Raw genomic sequence first — 19,461 nt, 5'->3', positions numbered from 1 at the left:
AACAGGGTTTTATCTGTTTCAGCCCTATAAAACTCACCCAAGGCTGCCTGAGACAAAAGGGTGAAACAGGCCAATTCATCCAGGCTTTTTCCATCTCTCCTGTGTCAACACTAGCTAGCATATCCTTCCATTCCCACTGAAATATAGCTTCATGCAGTCAGTGTTCACTGACATTTATTTTGCCGAGTGGTATGTGCGGTCTAGGCATCGGAGATGCAGCTGTGAACGAAATAGACAAAGCTCCTTACTAGGGAGGGGTTGAAAGCTGGCACATCCTCAATATAAACATCTCTTTATACTTGTACAGATCTGCTGTAAAGAGTATAAACCTACACTGAGAAAATCAGGACAAAATGAACATCACACAACTGGCTTCACACTGGAACTCTTTCTATGTGTGACTTTCTCTTCTCATTGAACTGGGAACTCCTGGGGTCTAAGGCAGGTCAGGTGTCATTTCTGTTTAGCTAACTGCGCCTAAGTGACAGAGTGCTTCACAAATGCATTCCTCCTTGCATAGCACAGGTTTTGATTCAAATCCTGACTGGTCCTTACTAACAAGGTGAACTCGGGCTAGCTGATTAACTGCCCTGAGCCTCAGTTACCTCATTTCTAAAATGGAGATAATATTTATCTTGAAGGAGTCTAAAGATAGTGCCAGGAATATGGTAATTACCCTGTATGACTCGTATGATGATGATGATGATGATGATGATGATGATGACATATCCTCATCAACTTCTATGTATAAACTATATAATACAACTAACACCAACAGAAAGCAACTATTCCATAAGAATTTCTAGAGTTGTCCTCCACCTGACATGCTGGAGTTGCTTCAGTTGAAGTTCTCTAATGGAACAGTAGAAGATTGGTAGCACTGCAGGAATAGATGAATCACAATGTTTTGAGACATCTTTAATGAAAGCAAAAAGAAAAACGGCTGCAAAGGTGCATAAAAATCTTTGCTGTGTCCTTATATCAGCCATTCAAAAAGAATATTAATGAATTTTAAAAATACAATTTTTTTATCATCGGTATTTTTGTAGACTCTTCTGACAAAGTTATTTCAACTTAGACCAAATCTAGAATCATCTTAATGAGAGTCTCTTTTTTGCCAATTTATTTGCTCCCTGGAGTTCATTTCTGTGGAGAGAGATTCTACTGTATAAGAGCAATTTCTGCACATTTTGTAATTGTAGACCTTTCTGGCAGCATCTGGTTAAAGCTATGCCTAGACCCAGAATACAGGCCTCAGCTAAGAAGGGAGGGGGTCATGGCACTAAAGGCTAAGACCCAGGATCATTTTTTAAATTAAAGTATAGTTGACATACAGTATTATATTAATTTTGGGTGGGGCCCACTTGGCCACTCCTGGGTCGCCGCTGGCAACGGCCAAGCGGGCCCTGCTGTGCACTGTCTGTGGGGCCTGCTTGGCTGCTCCCAGGTCGCCGCAGTGACAGCCAAGCAGACTCTGCTCTCAGTGGCTGCCCCCCAGGACTGAAGGACTCCAGCAGGGCTGAGAAGACTGGGTGCCGCCACCTTGTGGCTATGGCACTGCCATCTTTGTGTCAGAGTGATGGTTAATTTGCATATTACTCTTTTATTAAATAGGATGCTTTTGTGTGTGTGTGTTAATCTATATATATAAAACCCTAATATGGAAATAGACTGAACGGCCGAAAAACCGGTCGCTGTGATGTGCACTGACCACTAGGGGGTGCACGCAGAACATGGCGGGCATCGGCAGCAGGAGGCAGAGTGCGGAACATGGTGGGCATTGGCCGCGGAGGGATGGTGGAGCAGGTGAGTGGGGGCGCCAGACCAAGGCGGGGCACTGTTCGCTATCATCAGGGCGAGCCTCTGGTGGTTACTGAAAATTCTTTGCTCCCGCACACCACAGTCCTGCCAGGCACTCACACCTGCTGCTGGCCCTGATTGCTCAGTGCCATCAGTGGGTGCAAGCGGCGGCTGCCAGCCCCGATCGCCCTTGAGGGCTTCTCCACCTCCCCCTGATCCTGAGGGGTGATCAGGGGAGCAGCCGCTACTCGCACCCACTGATAGTGCCAGCCCCACTTGCACCTGCTGCTGGTGCCGGCCCCAATTGCTCCCTGCCATCAGTGGGTGCCAGCGGGGCTGGCACCATCAGCATGTGGGAGCGGCTGTGGCGGGAGCAGGGCTACTGGCAGACAGGGGACCGGGGGCCACAGTGGGAGGGGCCGGTGGGGGCCAGGAGGATGGGCCAAGACCAACCCCTGTACCTACCACAGCCTCACAGCCCACAGGTCCTTTCAAGGTGCACGAATTCATGCACTGGGCCCCTACTTTCATTATAATTTTAAAACAAAATATCAGTTCCGGGTACAAAGGTTTATGTGCAAGGATGCTCCTTGCAGAATTATTTGCAATAATCAAAATATTTTAGATAAAGTGTCTAACAATAGGAAATTGGTTAAATAAATTATGGTGTAGTAAAATAAAGCAAGATAATATTGTTAATATTACTACCCTTGTCCTATGAACCTTAAGTCACCTAGCTTCACAGAGCTGTCTGCTGAATCTACCTATTGTGGGTGGACGATGATAGAAAATTACTGCTGGATTGCAGTTTTGATTCCTCCCATTTTATTTTCTCTAGTACTTTATTAAGCCCATGATTGGTAAAAATGTATTTACTAAGTGAGCATTACTAATTATTTAAAAATGTTCAGTTAGCATTGCACACCTCTATATAACAAATAAGAATATTTATGAACAAGAAGATACGACAACGGAAACATTTGAAAGGCCCAAGCGAGTCCACCTACCATCACAATCTGCAAACCTCAGCCTGTGGCATACTGGCCTCTACTTTGCAGATGAAAAGGGTTGATTTCAGTTGACTTTTTGTTTCTTTCCTCTTATTAAATTGTTAAACCAAGGGAACCATTTCTCATTTGTTCATTAGGCTCTCTGATGGATGTTATATAGCAATGGACCTCATCAAGGATTTGATCATTCTGTCCATCCCCTTTTGCACAACCTACTCAAGAATTCTAAGGAATGCCCCCTAGCTGGTTTGGCTAAGTGGATAGAGCCTGTGGACTGAAGGGTCTCAGGTTCAATTCTAGTCAAGGACATATGCCTGGGTTGCTGGCTCAATCCCCAGTGGGGGGTGTTTAGGAGGCAGCCAATTAATGATTCTCTCTCATCGTTGATGTTTTGATCTCTCTTTCCCTCTCCCTTTCTCTCTGAAATATATATATATATATATATATATATATATATATATATATATATGTATATATATATATATATATATATATATATATATATATTTTAAAAAGAATTCTAAGGAAGGTAGCTTTCAAATCAATGACAAAAGACAGTGGTTTTCTGCCCTGTTCTCAGTGATTAAACTGTGACTTTTCAGTTCAAAGTAATTTTTTTCCATTTTGAAAAATCAAAAATAATGTTATTTTAGACATGTGTGTATTGCTGATGCAGATATGGCTACAGCCGCTAGGTGTCATAAGAGTGAGTTATAGAATCCATTCAGTGGATCCGTGGGTTTTAAGTAGAAAGATGAGCTGGATTTGTCTCCAGCACCTTGACACCCCTGCTTTTGCCCTGCTTGCTTCAACAGCGTGGCAGTCTTTCTGAAACTTTTAGGAAAGGACCCAACAGGGCTTTGTGGGAATATAAACATACTTACTGCTTCTCCTAGGAGTATTTGCATTTCAAATTTTATGTGAAATTGTTGACATGTTTATTCTCTGTTAACAATCCAGGAGCCAAAGGAAGAGGTAGATTTCAGAAGTTGGAAGAACTATAAAATATTTAAATCATTCATCCTTCAGGCAAGACTTGCAATTATATTTAACTTTATACTTTTGTTTATGTAGCCTTAGTATGGTGTTGTAGTGTAGAAGCTTATAAATTCAGTTTATAAATAAAATGCCCAGTTTTCAAAATCTGTATCTACAAGGTATATATAGGACTATATAAATCATAAAAGGTATGTACAAAATTTTAACTAAATTAGAAATAATTTTATTATATCACAATGATCATTTAATTTTAATAAGACAACCTTTATCATAAAATGCCCTTCAACCATCACACTATTGAAGTTCTTGGTTCAAGTCACCATTATTTCACTTAATAATGGCCCCAAAGTGCAAAAATAGTCATGCTGGCAATTTGGATATAACAAAGAGAAGCCATAAAACGCTTCCTTCCTTTATGTGAAAAGGTGAGTAAAGCCCTGGCTGGCCTGGCTCAGTGGATAGAGCATTGGCCCAGGGACTGAAGGGTCCTGGGTTTAATTCCCGTCAAGGGCATGTATCTCAGTTGCAGGCTGGATCCTTGGCCCTGGTCAGGGCATGTGCAGGAGGCAACCAATGTGTGTCTCTCTCACTGTTTCTCTCTCTCTGTCTCTCCCACGCCCTTCCATTCTCTCTAAAAATCAATGAAAAAATATCCTCGGGTGAGGATTAACAAAACAAAACAAAAAACAGTACCTAGTAAATAACAAATAAATCTCTTTGAAAAAAGAAAGAAAAGGTGAGTATAGTACACTAAGATATTTTGAGACAGAGACAGACTACATTCTAATTACTTTTTCATATTTTTATAATTGTTCTATTTTATTATTAGTTATTGTTGATTTCTTACTGCCTAATTTATAAGTTAAACTTTGTCATAAGTATGTATGTATAGGAAAAAACATAGTACACATAGAGTTCAGTACTATCTGCGATTTCAGGCACCTGCTGGGGGTCTTGGATTGGGGGACTCCTGTACATAATATGGTTCTCATAATGACACAGCTCTCTCCAAAATACTCTTACTCTTTTCTATTTTCATGATGTAACTAATGGGAAAAATAATTTCTGGACATCTTGTGTCACTCAGATCAACATTTTTTAGCTTCCATAATTTTTTATTTACAGACTCTTACCTAGATTTTCAAACTCTGTTCATTTATTAACTGCTGAGATTATGTGCATTTTGTTTACCACAGTTTTTCCAGTGCCTAGCAAAGTGCATAGCCCATTGTGGATAATCAATAACTATCTTCTGAGAATACACCTGAAGAAAAAAACAGCCGCTAACATGTATTGAGCACCTACTCTGTGTAGGGCATTCTTCTAAGCAATTTATGGTTAATCCTCCCAACAACCTTATGAGGAACAATACTCTATCATTCTCACTTCACAGGTGGGACATACAAAGGTTCAATAACTTGCCCAGGTTTTTCTGAGTTAGGATCCAACTTTGGCTAGCAAATGGTGGAGTTGGGATTTAAATATAATTACTGTAACTCCAAGCCAGCCTTCTCTTTCGCCCCCTACTTTACTGAGATATTATTAACACATAATATGTATGTTTTCCATGTACACTATAACAATGTGATTTATGTACATATTACAAAATGATTACCACAAGTTTAGTTAGCACATCTATCACCCCAGGAAGCCAGACTTCTTAATGACCTCTTAGAAAACACGGAGTGCCTTCTCACTCCTCCTCCCTTCCTATTTCCATTTCCATCTCCTCCCTTTCTCCTATGACCCTGGACATTTCCAAGTGGGTCTGTATCTTCACGATAAAAAATTGATGTTTAACCCTTACTCAAGTCACTGGTGCCAGCAAGACCATAAGAGGTCCTACAGCTGAGAACAACTTTGTCAGAATCCCTTACCTCTCCTGGGCTCCCACCATGCCCTGCCTGGCCTGCTCCCAGCTATAAAGGCAGGGCTGAGAAGAGTGATCTCAGACCTTGGCTCATGGGTCTGCTTTGGTTTTGCTGCTGCTCTGGGCCTGTGCCTGGGCAGGACTCTGCTTCTCCTCAGCGTCTCCTGCCTCCTGTGAGCCCCCTGCCTAGGGCCTTGCCTAGTTTTTCTTCTGCTTGATTGTTCTTCCTCATGTAGACCCCGGCCTGGTCACCTGTTGCATGTCCCTTCACGCGTTGAAATGCTCAGATTCAGAATTTGGCCTTGCTTCCTGTAGCTAAGACTGTGTGCCCTTCTTATGTTTGTGGACATCCTGGCCTTGAGCCCATATGTCCTCTCCAGGCCATGTGGAGAAGTTAGATTCCCAGTTCTTATCAGTTAACATAGTTCCTCTTGGGCTGGCCCTGAGTGGAATTTCTCGTTTTTCCACTTATATTCCCTTAACTCATTCCTTTATTCCACTTCTTGCTAATATTTCTTGGCTCATTTCCACCCTATGACCTCTGGTTTTATGAGAGAACCAGATGCAGATGTGGGGAATATTCCTAATTTTTTTTTTCACAGACCCTCTGCGGAGTTGCTGTGGTGAAGCCATTTGTATTAACAATATGACACCACTTTTCCGTGGTGTAGACATAGGGATAAAAAGGACACAGGATGCCCGGCCAGCGTGGCTCAGTGGTCAAGAGTTGACCTATGAACCAGGATGTCACGGTTCGATGTCCAGTCAGAGTACATGCCTGGGTTGTGGGCTTGATCCCCCACGTGGGGCGATTCCCAGTGTGGGGCACGCAGGAGGCAGCTGATCAATAAGTCTCTCTCATCATTGATGTTTCTCTCTCTCTCCCTCTCCCTTCCTCTCTGAAATCAATAAAAGTGTATTTAAAAAAAAAAAAAAAGGACACAGAGTGTTGACCTTGAAGAATGTTTCAAAAACTGTATGCAAGGGACCACAGAGATAAAAGACAGAAACAACAACAAAAATATGTGATTAGGTGAATATTCTGAGGGAAATAGAATCAATTAAAATAAGATATAATTGCCTCCATTGGCTACGCTTTCCTTGTGTACGATGTGTGTATGTCAGGGAAACCGCTGGGACCATCTGTTAAATGTTTATTTCCATCGTTACTTCTGAGGTGCCAAAAAAAGCCTGTAATGGGAAGAAAGAGGAAAATAGCCTTTAACATGGTTGGAGACTGATCAAGAAAAGGAAAAGCCAGATGCCAAATTCAGGCTCAAATCCTGTCTTCCTTTTTATAATCAGAAAGTTCTAGAATAACCAAGTCTATCTTTTCAAGGATCTCGGCTTTTTTCGCATTATTAATAATACACCTTTATGGTAGAGGGAATAAAAATTTGGGATGGAGACATTTTGTCATTTGTTGATACTTTTTTGAAAGGACAAAGGAAATAGAGACAAGACAGGAAATTAACCACTCTACTTGTTAGCTCTTCTGGAAAAAAGTTTGACAAGAGTGAAGCCTTCAGCCAAAATAAGGTACAAGAGCTTGTCTGTACAATTTAATTATTCATGTTTCCCCTGCCCATTATTAGTCTAGATAATCAAATACTGAGTGACCCAGAAAGACTGAAAAACAAAAAAGCATTTTCCCTTTGGCCTCACATGCTCCTGAAGTTTAATCTTGCTTGCTGACATCCAAGAATAACTTCATCATGGAAGAATAGAAGAAGAAAGTAATTAGCATCCCTGAACAAACCTTGAAAGTTTGTGTTTACAATGGATTAAATTTATAAGAGGAAAAACGGGGGTTTCTGTTCCCTAAACTATAAGAATTTGTGTTCACAATACCTAAACTGTCAGCAGCTTTGAGACAATTACCCAAATCTTGTTGCCAAAAACTAATTTTATTTGGTAAAAAGCAAAGTGAGTCTTCTTGTTTGGCCCAAACCTCAAATTAGCCTGCAAATAACAAATTCTCACTTTTTCTCCACATAAATAAAAAAATCACCTACTTAAACACTGAATTTTCGGAGATTGAAACTAACATATAAGGACTGAATTTCAAGTATAGTAACCATTTAACAAAGATCATTAGGTACTTCAGTAAGTAAACTCTTTGGCTAGACTGCAACAGAGAAAAATTAGGTGAAAAGTCAACTTGTTTAAAGGAATTTATAGTGAGATTTCAGTATTTTATGGAATAAATTATCTTAGGTTCATTCTAGGGAAGGGCCATGTTTTTGGTGACAGTAAAGAATTGTGGTGCTTACTATGTACTAGCTCATGTGATCCTCACATCCCAACAAGGCAGGTATTTTTATCCCTATGTGTTATCTCTGTTTTTTCAGAGTAAATTTTTTTGAAACATTTCAGAGTAAATCACAGATATGATGCCTCTTTCTTCTAAAAAAATCAGTGTGGATTTTTCTATCATCAACTATTTTTCTTATATAAACACAGCACAATGATCAACCTCAGAAAATTAACCTTGACATAATATTCTTATCTAATTTATAGACAATCAAATTTTGTCAGTCAGCCCACTAATGTTTTGTCTTGTTTTGTTTTATCAAAAGAAAAATATTATCTGGTTCAGGATCCAATCTATGATTACAGGCTGCATTCAGTTGTCACATCTTTTTAGTGTCCTTTAACTTGGAACAATTCCACAGTCTTCTGTGTCGTTCATGATATTAGCATTTTTGAATCGCATCATATAAAATGTTCCTCAAAAAATGGGAAATCTCAGCAGATAAATAAAAACAACAAAAAGAAGCAAAGAGAAGATTTAGAATTGAAAAATACAATAACTGATATAAGAAAATCACTGGATGAGCTCATAAGAAAAATGGTGGCACATTGTTATTTAAATAACTCATACTGTTTTTGACAACTACGGAATCTTTCTCGTCTGGAGTTCTTAGCAAGCAATGTAAGTTCAGGTCATTCCACATAGTAGATATTATTAGAAACAGATACCATTCATTAACTACAAAAACAAAAATCATATAGTTTGAAACGAAGTGTGCATTTAAAATTATATTCTCCCAATTCCATTCCAGTGTCAATAACTGGCATTCATTTTATAAATCAACTTAATATAAGGATTCTTCTTGAATATATTAAAATCATTTTCCAAAAAGGAAACTACTACTAGAGACCACTATTCTTTTAAAATATTTTCTCTCAAAATTTAAGACAGTAAAAGTAACAGCACCCATAAGTATAATGTAATGTATTCTTTTGAAAGTTACTCAAACACATTATTTTATTTGATCCTAATAACAGGAATATATCCATTTTACAGATTTAAAAACAAGAGGCCTGTATAGATGAGAAAGGTGCTCACTGTCCCTGTAGTAACAGTATATTTTACATTGTAAACCCAAGTTCCCTAAGATTTAAGCAAATGTCTAATTCCTGATTCATGTATTATTATAAATGGACATCACAACAGGTAGGCCCAATCAGCATGATAACACAGGGGAGTAGGGACAAAACACTGTTCTATGTCGATTGAAGCATATATTTCATGGGAATCTTTCAGACAACTACCAGACTTCTTTCATTTTTCCTGATAACCAAAGATGTAAAACAACATCTTTTTTTTTTTTTTAAGGGAAACCATCATTTCCTATGATACCTTGCTCTATAAAATAATTGAAGTATATATTGAACAAAAATAGAATCTATAATATAGAATTCTAGTCAAGATAGGTACTCTAGGTAAATTTAGTACTCAAATCCTCCCACAATCATATCAAAATTACAGCTAAACTACAGAACAACCATCATTCACAATGGCCTAAAATCTAGCTGAACAGAAGTCCTACAACTAAGAATATAAAAAAGAAGTAAAATCAAGAATGGCAGAAGGGGTGGAGACATGAATGAACCTGTCCCACATTCACGTGTGTTGGATAAAAGCCAGGAGGAATATCTTAGATGCAGAATTCCCCTCTGAGGAGCAGGGATCACGTTCCCACACCAGACCCCTAGCCCAGGGTTCCAGTGCCAGGAAGAGAAGTACCTCATAACTTCTGGCTATGAAAACCAGCAGGGATTATGGCTCAGTGAGATATGGCTGCTGGAATCCCAGGCAGTTCCTCTTAAAGGGCCCATGCACAGACTTACTCCCTCTGAGCTCCAGCACTAGGGCAGTGGTTCTCAACCTGTGGGTTGTGACCCCTTTGGTGGTCAAACAACCCTTTCACAGGGGTCTCCTAAGACCATCCTGCATATCAGATATTTACATTATGATTCATAACAGTGGCAAAATTACAGTTATGAAGTAGCAACGAAAATAATTTTATGGTTGGGGGTCACAACATGAGGAGCTGTTTTAAAGGGCCAGAAAGTTGAGAACCACTGACTGGGACAAAAGCTTGAAAGGAACTAAGACATATAAGAATAAATTGAATTATCTGGCATCAGGGAAAGAGCTGGGATGGAAGCTTTCTGCCAGGAAAAAGAGTGCTGGCAGAGGCCATTGTTCCTTTTCTGTAACCCTCACCCCATCCCCCAGAGCTAGCAAGCAGGTGCCGTATCTGAGTCTCCATCAACCTGGCCCATACTGTTTGTCCCTCCCTGATGATTCCCTGAGACCCCCACCCCAACCCAATTTGCAGGCCACCCAAGCTGTTTCCATATGAATGGCTTGTCTTGGCTCATGCTTCAGACTTTCTTAACCCTCTGAGTGCCAACCAATATCCTAGGAACTATGCTAAAATTGCCAAGGCATTTTTGCTGATTTTACAGCAGTTTAGGAAAAAAATTATGAATTGCAAGTAAATGAAGTTACATATTCAAAAAGTTAAGGAAACCTTTACTACATTTGTTTTCATCTTTGACATATATTGTTTGCTGATTGTATTATAAAATACTAGTAGGAAAAAAATTGCTGATAGCGCTCCCGGCACTTTTGGCGAAAGACAGGAGGAGTGCAATCACGCTCCCCAGCACTCAAAGGGTTATAATCTCTTAAACAAGAAGCATCTGGACTCTCATTAAGAGTCCCCAGCCCTGGCACTAGCAGCAGCTGGTCTTCGTTCAAAACTTGGCCTCACCTCGGCACCTACAAACCCAACACAAGAAGCATCTACAGATCACTTTGTAGCTCATGCTGAGTGGCTGCAATGGCCCCAGGCAGAGCACAAGCAGTGGCTGATCTTAGCCTGTACCTCCTGGGAGGCCCCAGAGTCAGTGCACCTGATGGATAGATTCAGACCATGTCAAAGCATCACCAAATCACCTCTTTAAACAACACACTCAAGGGGTGGACTTAATGGGCATCGGAGCCCAGATGAAGTAAGTTCACCACCACCAAACCAGTATTACATGAAATGTTAAAAGGTTTTGTGAGTGTGAGGATAAGAAAAAGGCCTCTTTTTTACTTGCTGTAGCCTTCCACAACTTATGAGAATCACCTGGTAATTAACCCCCAAGATTGTTAGCTCCTTGGATTCAAACAGCCCTCTGTTCAAATGCTGGCAAGACAAGATAAGCTACCTTCAAGGCTACATTCTTGCATACCCCTCCTCCCTGCCATTTTTATAACTCAGGGATAATTTGCACCAAGAAGTCTCTAGTTAAAAAGTTCCCTTCCTGTCTCCTCTTCAAACAAGCCACTTTGGAACTCTTAATAATTTTTACTCTAAACATGTTTTTCTGGCTTGGGAAAAACACTGATAAGACACCTCCTTAGGACATCTGCAGACTATCTCAGCCCCAAATCTCCCTCCCTTCCTTATCACCTAGCAACAGCAGCTATTACCCTTTAAAAGAGCAGGCCACCATTTATTACCTGCCCTTGTATTGATTAGCAATGCACCGGCCCTTTCCCTTCAGGAAAAGTAAAATAAACTTCCTCTCTGCATCTCTTCTTTTAGTTGTGAATTCTAACAGGTCTTCTTGAAGAAGAAGAAGACCAAAAATATGAACAATAAAATGCAAATAAACTCATATTATCAACAATTGAATCTAAAAAGCAAAATATACAAGGAGAACAGAAACAGACTCATAGATATAGAGAATATTTTGACAGTTGCCAGATAGGAGGGGGTTTAGGATATGGGTGAGAAAGGTACAAGAGTTAAGAACTACAAATTTGTTGGTGCAGAATAGTCATGGGAATGTAAAGTACAGCATAGAGAATATAATATAATATTCTTATAACTATGCGTGGTGTCAGATGGTATGATATTTACTGGGATGATCATTTAGTAAGGTATTTGATGTCTAATCACTGGGGTATACACCTGGAACTAATATAGTATTATATGTCAACTATAATAGAAAAATAAAAAATGCTTAAAAAAGAAATACTATAAATAATATTGAAAAATAAAAATAAATAAAATATCCTGTAATATTCTATACCTTAGAAAGTGACTGTTAAGTTAAAATGTCCCTACATAAGAAGGCTGTCCAATAAGCTTAATATTCAATAATTTATTGTGGGACCTAGTTTATTGCCAATGATCAGAATGAAGTATACCAAGAAGTCAATTAATTAAGAATTTATCTTTTAGACAACAAAATATTGATACCTTGGCAGGTATCAAATAATTTGAACTTCTAAGGAAATTTATAATTAAGTTTTAAAATGATAAACATTTGTAAGAAAGAAAGTCAGGATTTTAACCAGTTAACTATAGAAGATTATAAATAGCACATAAATACTATGAATAAACAGGTGGTTTCTCAGGGAACAATGAAACAAAGTAAATCCTGATTGCAATGTGGGAATGTTGACAAATAGAAGGGCAGGATTGAGGAAATTATTTTTTGTAGGACATGATAAGGAAAGGCAGGAGGAAAGAAGAGCAAGACAAGAAATTAAGGAGGAAATAAAAAAGCATTTGTTTAGAGGTAAAAGTACTCAGAATCCCCAGATGCTTTCACATATAATTGAGTCATTTTACTTTCTCTTCTTTGAAGAGGGTTTAGAGACTATTTTAAGATGTGATGGCAAATTAAAGTGAAAATTATATGTCCAAAGAATTAGGCATACAAAATAATCACCATCTCCTCTCCATTTTATTTATCATCAATCTACACCTCCTTCTATATTCTTGATCTTTGTGAATGGTAAAAAAACCCATCTAGTTTCTAACCCAGAATCCTTCTTCACACCCTTCTCATATAATCTGTCATCAAATCTTAAAAGCAACTTTCTAAACATTTCTTGAAACTGCCCACTCTTCTAGTTCCACACCCTCAGTCCATGCTGTGGCCTCCTAAAAGGTTTTGGCTCCAAGAGTCTAATGCAGGGCTGGGCAAACTTTTTGACTCAAGGGCCACAATGGGTTCTTAAACTGGACTCAGAAGAAGGAGCTGCGGCCGTGTTTCCCGACGTTGCCATGTTAGCACTGCTGCTGGTGAAGGAGCGGAGGGGAGAGCAAGAGAACCCTCCGCTCTTTCGGCTCCGCGGGCCGGCTAGAACAGCCGAACGGGCCGAATCCGGCCCGCGGGCCGCAGTTTGCCCACGGCTGGTCTAATGCCTCCACCCCCACCTACTTGCCACCATGATCTTTTTAAAGTAAAACATTGATCATGGCACTCTACTTAAAATCTCTCAGTGACACCTCATAGCTTTAGAAAAGTTTAGACTCATGGATCCTGCCTGGTTTTCTAGCTTCATCCTGACAACCCCATACCTACACATTTTGTTCCTGGCAAACTGAACAATACATACTGTACTCCATGCCATATTATTTCCTCTGCCAACCAACTTTCCTATGTACTTATCACTTGTCTTTTCAACTTCGGTTCACATGCAATCATCTCCTCTAGAATGCCTTCTTTAATCCCTCAGCCTGATTTCCATATCTATCTTTTTGGCTCCCATCTTATAGCTTCAGGTCTAAAACATAATCCTGGCCCAGCCCAGGAGGTCATGGTTCAATTCCTGGTCGGGGCATCTGCCCAGGTTGTGGGCTTGATCCCCAGTGTGGGGAGCACAGGAGGCAGCCAATCAATGATTCTCTCTCATCATTGATCTCTCTCTCTCTCTCTCTCTCTCTCTCTCTCTCTCTCTCTCTCCAATAAAAATAAAATAAATTTAAAAAAACACACACACAATCCTGGTGGATTAGGGGAGAGCCACCCAGGCAATTGTCCTGGAGACCAATCTTTAAGAAAGCATATGTCATTAGGAACATTGCAAAGAGAAAAAATGTGTTTATCAGTACTATATGTGTTTAGAAGGACTGCTTTGACAAGCTTCTAGAAATCAGGAATATGCTTGAATAGTAATAAATGATTTCTAAACCGCCTTGGAAAAGGGGTGTTTGGGTAGCTTCTGTGTCTTTGTTTTGCTGGTTAGGGTTTGCAAGTTCATAGTCAGAGCTGAGCTGATTAGGACAACACAGGAGAGGGAATCGTTTGCCCTCAGAGGTCCCTCTCCATTGCTTCCCTTCACTGTGCTAATGGTGTGGTGATCTTTGCAAAACTGTGGTCTCCCCTCTCCCCCAAAACAGAACAAATGCTTCAAGAACATCAGTTTGAAGTGGAACCAAATATCGAGTTATCTTTCTCGAAGGTACACCATGTTTCTGTCTGGTTCTGATTAGTATATTTATCACATAATCTGTAACAAGTCAAATTCCTTATCTAGATCCTCCATATGCTTCCCAAGGACCAAGGCTGAGACCTTTTTAAAAAATTTGTTGTAACAAATCTGAAAAAGGGGCATGTTTAGTCAAAGTGTGTGATCTTGAAGTATAATGAACTGACACCCAAAGTTCAAGATTTAGCAATATTTATCTAGCACTGTCCAGAGACTAATGACTCAAGTCAAATAGATAAGAATATTCTGTTTACTAAAGAGGCATTCTTTATTGTGGAATAAGTACAGATAATTTTGAGTGAAAGAGTCTTTAAAACTACCCTTCTCTCTTTGGTTTCACTTCATGTTTACCAAGTAAACTATAGATTGTTCCTTTCTTAGATATTAAGGAATAAAGAGTCCTAGATGGAAAAGACAAAACCTGTAGTCACTGGGAAAATACATCAGCCATTGTAAGTCAATACATTTACATTCTAGTTTATATATTGCTCTGTTTACGTGCGATTAGCAGGAGACAGGATCTCTAAAACTGATCAATTATGTGTACATGAACAAAATTTAACATCTGGACCTCTCACTCTGGTGACTTCATTAAGGTACCATCACCCTTTCAGAGATCTTGGGAAAATAAAATAATACATATGTTATCATTTTCAAAATTATAAGGCTCATACACATGTTTTTATTCCTTTTTGACAAGAATGACCTGTATATTTCAAAGGATGTTTTAGCTTTGATTTTCTCTCTAAAATATCATTTTATTTTGGTACTACTTCTGGCCAGTAGAAAGTTCATGGTCTTGTCCTGATTTAAACTAGTATTTTCCTTCTCTCTGCTGCCAGTAAAATATTATACTCAACTTTTCTCAAGAGAAATATGTTCTGTATTTCTTCATAGTAGCCTATAACACTGAAGGGGGGAAGGGGTACCTTTGACCTGATGAGTCTTTTTTCTGGAAAATATACAAAGTACTATTAAAAATGCTATTAAGGTCTTTCAGGATCAAGTAACATTACTTTAATAGAGGAGAACCCTACACAGATGTGCCATTACAAGAAATGATGTATTTTCTGAAAATGACCCATGTTGACTTGGCAGTTGTTTAAATATTACGTCAATCAATTATATTTAAAATCTCAAGCAGATTGGAAAGTTCAGAAAAAAGGTAATATCAAGAGCAAGTAAAATTATTTTCTGGAAACTTCTGCTACTTGACTTGAGCCTTGTAAAATTCAAAACAAATATAAATTATCTTAAATTTTGTTAAATGGCGATATTGAGTCATGCTCCTTGGCCCATGTTGGAATTCAAGAATTTTCAGATTTTAGAAAGGTAATATCATGTATTGCCATATATTTAGTGAAATAGCAGTAAATGGCTCTTTGAAAAAAAAGTTGTGTGTTTACATAAGTTTATGAATTTTGCTGATTAAACAATGTATCAAAAAATTATAAATAATAATAAAAATACAATACTTTATTGTAATTTTATATAACCAATTGATTTTCACAGAATGCATTAATTTTGCCTCTTATATCTATAGCCAACTTATGGTTATGATTTATGAAGGAATGCATTTCAATCATGAATGTTGATTGATATTTTCCTTAATATTTTGTGTGGAGATAATTGTTCTTTTTCTAGCTTCTTTAACTGTTCATTTCTTTTCATATATATCCATTGATACATAAATATAGACATAAGTAGACATATAAACACATATTAAATATATTTCAGGCCTTACATTTCTAAGTTTTACTGTAGCTGCAAATTTTATGTTGTACTCTCTTATTGTTTAGTTTTTATTTGTCTCTCAAATAGGTTGGATTAAATTACTGATTTATAGAAAAAAATGGTATAGAGGCACTACTTTTGGACCCATTAAACCTCTCCAAATTCCCCAACCTATATTTACCTATTTCAACAATTTTGAAGCATAGCCAGCAAAATATTTACAAGTTTTACTTCAATTGAAAAGTAAGTTTGGGAAGACAGGCTTAAACAAAGTTGAACAAATTTCCTTAAAGCAGGATTAATATGCTAATATGCATTGTAAATCTAATAAAGGAGACATGGGAATGTGACATTTTCTAAAACTATTTGACCACATCTTTTTTTCTTGGCTAAAATACTTACGCCTTATGAAACAATTTTGAGCAGGGGTGGAGAATGTCCAGCCTGAGGGCTATATAAGGCCCAAAAAATCATTTGATCTGGCCTTGCCAAGATATTAGGGTTGAGTTAATTAAATGGTTGACCAAATATAGCAGGCTAATTTTTAACTTGATAATTTTGTATGGCCCGCGAATAATGTTATAAATATCCAAACGGCCCTGGGAAGAAAAAGGTTCCCCACCCCTGATTTAGAGAGATATTAACTACTCTATAGCACTTGGTATCAATATCACAAATTCTACCTATAATCATCACTTAATACCATATTAGGCAAAGTTGTTGATTGCAAATAATAGAAGTCACCGCTGAACAAGTTTAAGCTTAAAATAAATTTATTAAAAGATAATTAGACAAAAAATTCTCCAAAAAAGCCAGAGAATCAACTTTAGAGACTAGCAGGAACAATACCCAGGTCACATCAGTGGGTTGCTTTTTGGCACCACAAAAATGGCAGTGGTTTTTTTTTAAGTCACAAACTGACAAAACAGCAGATTAAAAAGACCACCAGCACCAGTACAGTTTGAAACCCAGAAACCAAGTGAGTTACTGCTTACTACTTTAAGAGATTAGGGAACATCGAACATGTGTTTCAGGCTGACTAGCACATAAGGACCCCCAAACAGTTCAAAAGTTAGAAGCACCATTTATCTCTGAAACTGGGGGTAGGTTTGGGGGGGGGGGGGGAGTAATATGGAGCTAAAAACAAGATAATTCATTAAAAAATCTGTAGAAAAAGCAATTTGGTCTTAAAAACTGTATTTCATATAGCAGGGTGATTGCTGATTAAGACTATAAATTTATTCTAGGGAGTCTTCAAATGCTGGCATACCAGGCCCAGGTGATGGCAGAAATACGATTCTAAAAATAGGGAGAGGTTCCTAAATAAAAAAAAATCTACATTTTGAGCAATAACCCATAGCCTCTTTCTTTCTGATCTGATTACGTTATTCTTTTTTTTTTTTTTAATGGAGTTTTTTCTTTATTGAGAAACTTAAAGACTTGGATAAACAAAACCAATTTCTGGGGGAGCGAGGAAAATCAAAACCCACAACAGGGAAAAAAAAAAAAAAAAGTTAACACTGTCTGAGCCATAGCAGAACCCAGAGAATATATTCTTTTAATTGAAAAATTCTAGGTGCTTCATAATTGAACTTTTGATACAAAATGACCTATTAAATTTGCAATTTGTGGTTCTTAGCGTTGAGATCCATAGGACAAGCTAGGAAGACTTCAAACCTTGAGCTGAATTTCATGAGGGGTTATTTGGCTTTTGAATAATTTTTCCCTTTCCTAAGAGGTAGCAGCAGCGAGACCCAAGGGGCTGCAGACAAGGCCATTGAGAAGATGAATGGCATGCTCCTCAATGACTGCAGAGTGTTTGTGGGCAGATTCAAGTCTCAAAAAGAGCGGGAAGCTGAGCTTGGGGCCAAAGCCAAGGAGTTCACTAATGTGTATATCAAAAACTTTGGGGAAGAGGTGGATGATGATGAGTCTGAAAGAGCTGTTCAGCCAGTTTGGTAAGATCTTAAGTGTCAAGGTGATGAGAGATCCCACTGGGAAATCCAAAGGCTTTGGCTTTGTGAGTTACGGAAAACACAAGGATGCCAATAAGGCTGTGGAAGAGATGAATGGAAAAGAAATCAGAGGGAAAGTCATTTTTTGTAGGCTGTGCACAGAAGAAAGTGGAATGGCAGGCCGAGTTAAAACGGAAATTTGAACAGCTGAAGCAAGAGGGAATTAGTCGGTATCAGGGGGTGAATCTCTACATTAAGAACTTGGATGACACCATTGGCGATGAGAAGTTAAGGAAAGTTTTTTCTCCTTTCGGATCCATCACCAGGGCTAAGGTAATGCTGGAGGATGGGAGAAGCAAAGGGTTTGGCTTTGTCTGCTTCTCATCTCCTGAAGAGACCACCAAGGCAGTCACTGAGATGAATGGATGCATCGTGGGCTCCAAGCCACTGTATGTCACCCTGGCCCAGAGGAAGGAAGAGGGAAAGGCTCACCTGACCACCAGTGTATGCAGCGGGTGGCCGGAATGAGAGCACTCCCTGCCAATGTCATCTTAAATTAGTTCCAGCCTGCAGCTGGTGGCTACTTTGTGCCAGTAGTTCCACAGGCTTAGGAAAGGCCTCCATATTACACACCTAAACAGCACAAATGAGACCTAATCCACGCTGGCAGCAAGGTGGGAGACCTCAAGGCTTCCAAGGAATGCCGAGTGCTATCCACCAGTCTGGGCCTCATCCAACCCTTTGCCATCCGGCTCCAACTGCTAATGCTCCAGCCTCTCGTGGCCTCCCTACTACTGCTCAGAGAGTCGGGTCTGAGTGCCCAGACCACTTGGCTATGTTCTTTGGTGGGGCTGACGGACAGCTGCCAGTCTGGAGGTGTTCCCACAGCTGTGCAGAACTTAGCACCTGGCGCTGCTGTGGCTGCTGCTGCTCCTCGGGCTGTTGCACCTTACAAGTATGCCTCCAGTGTCCGCAGCCCTCACCCTGCCATACCATCTCTGCAGGCACCCCAGCCTGCTTTCCGTGTGCAGGGGCAGGAGCCCCTGTCTGCCTCCATATTGGTCTCAGCACCCCCCACTTCCCCCTCCCCTCCCCCACATAGGAACAGAAGCAGATGCTGGGCGAACATTTGTTTTCTCTCATCCAAACCATGCATTCAAACCTGGCTGGCAAGATTACGGGAATGCTTCTAGAGTACGGTATTCTTCCCTCCAGGATTCCTTTCCAGGAAATCTAATCAGGCCCAAAGAAAAGCCCTATAGATAGAGTTGAGAGTATCCACTAAAATGACCCAATCAGATTGTCTTATAGTGAAGTCCAATAATTGACAAGTTTCATCAAGGAAATAATTTTCAGCTTCTTACTACTTGAAAATTAAACATAAAAGGATCACCAAACACTTAAAAAAGAGCTGTTGAATATTAAAAACATGATAATGTAAATTAAACTTTCAATAGAAGAGTTAAAAGAGAAATAAAACCCAGAAAGTGGAATCCTCCTATAAAGAATGTATGGGACGGG

General features: G+C 39.2%; 1 pseudogene across 1 annotated transcript; it reads left to right on the top strand.

The window, feature by feature from the left end:
• The first annotated feature begins 665 nt into the window (after positions 1-665).
• On the top strand, positions 666-19,177 carry LOC308530232 (polyadenylate-binding protein 4-like; annotated as a pseudogene). Its single transcript has 2 exons — positions 666-745; positions 17,722-19,177. The product of its transcript is annotated as a polyadenylate-binding protein 4-like (transcript).
• The last annotated feature ends 284 nt before the right edge of the window (positions 19,178-19,461 follow it).

The sequence above is a fragment of the Myotis nattereri genome (genome assembly GCF_964212035.1).
Source record: "Myotis nattereri genome assembly, chromosome: 1".
Classification (NCBI taxonomy): domain Eukaryota; kingdom Metazoa; phylum Chordata; class Mammalia; order Chiroptera; family Vespertilionidae; genus Myotis; species Myotis nattereri.
This window is presented reverse-complemented; position numbering and strand designations above follow the sequence as displayed.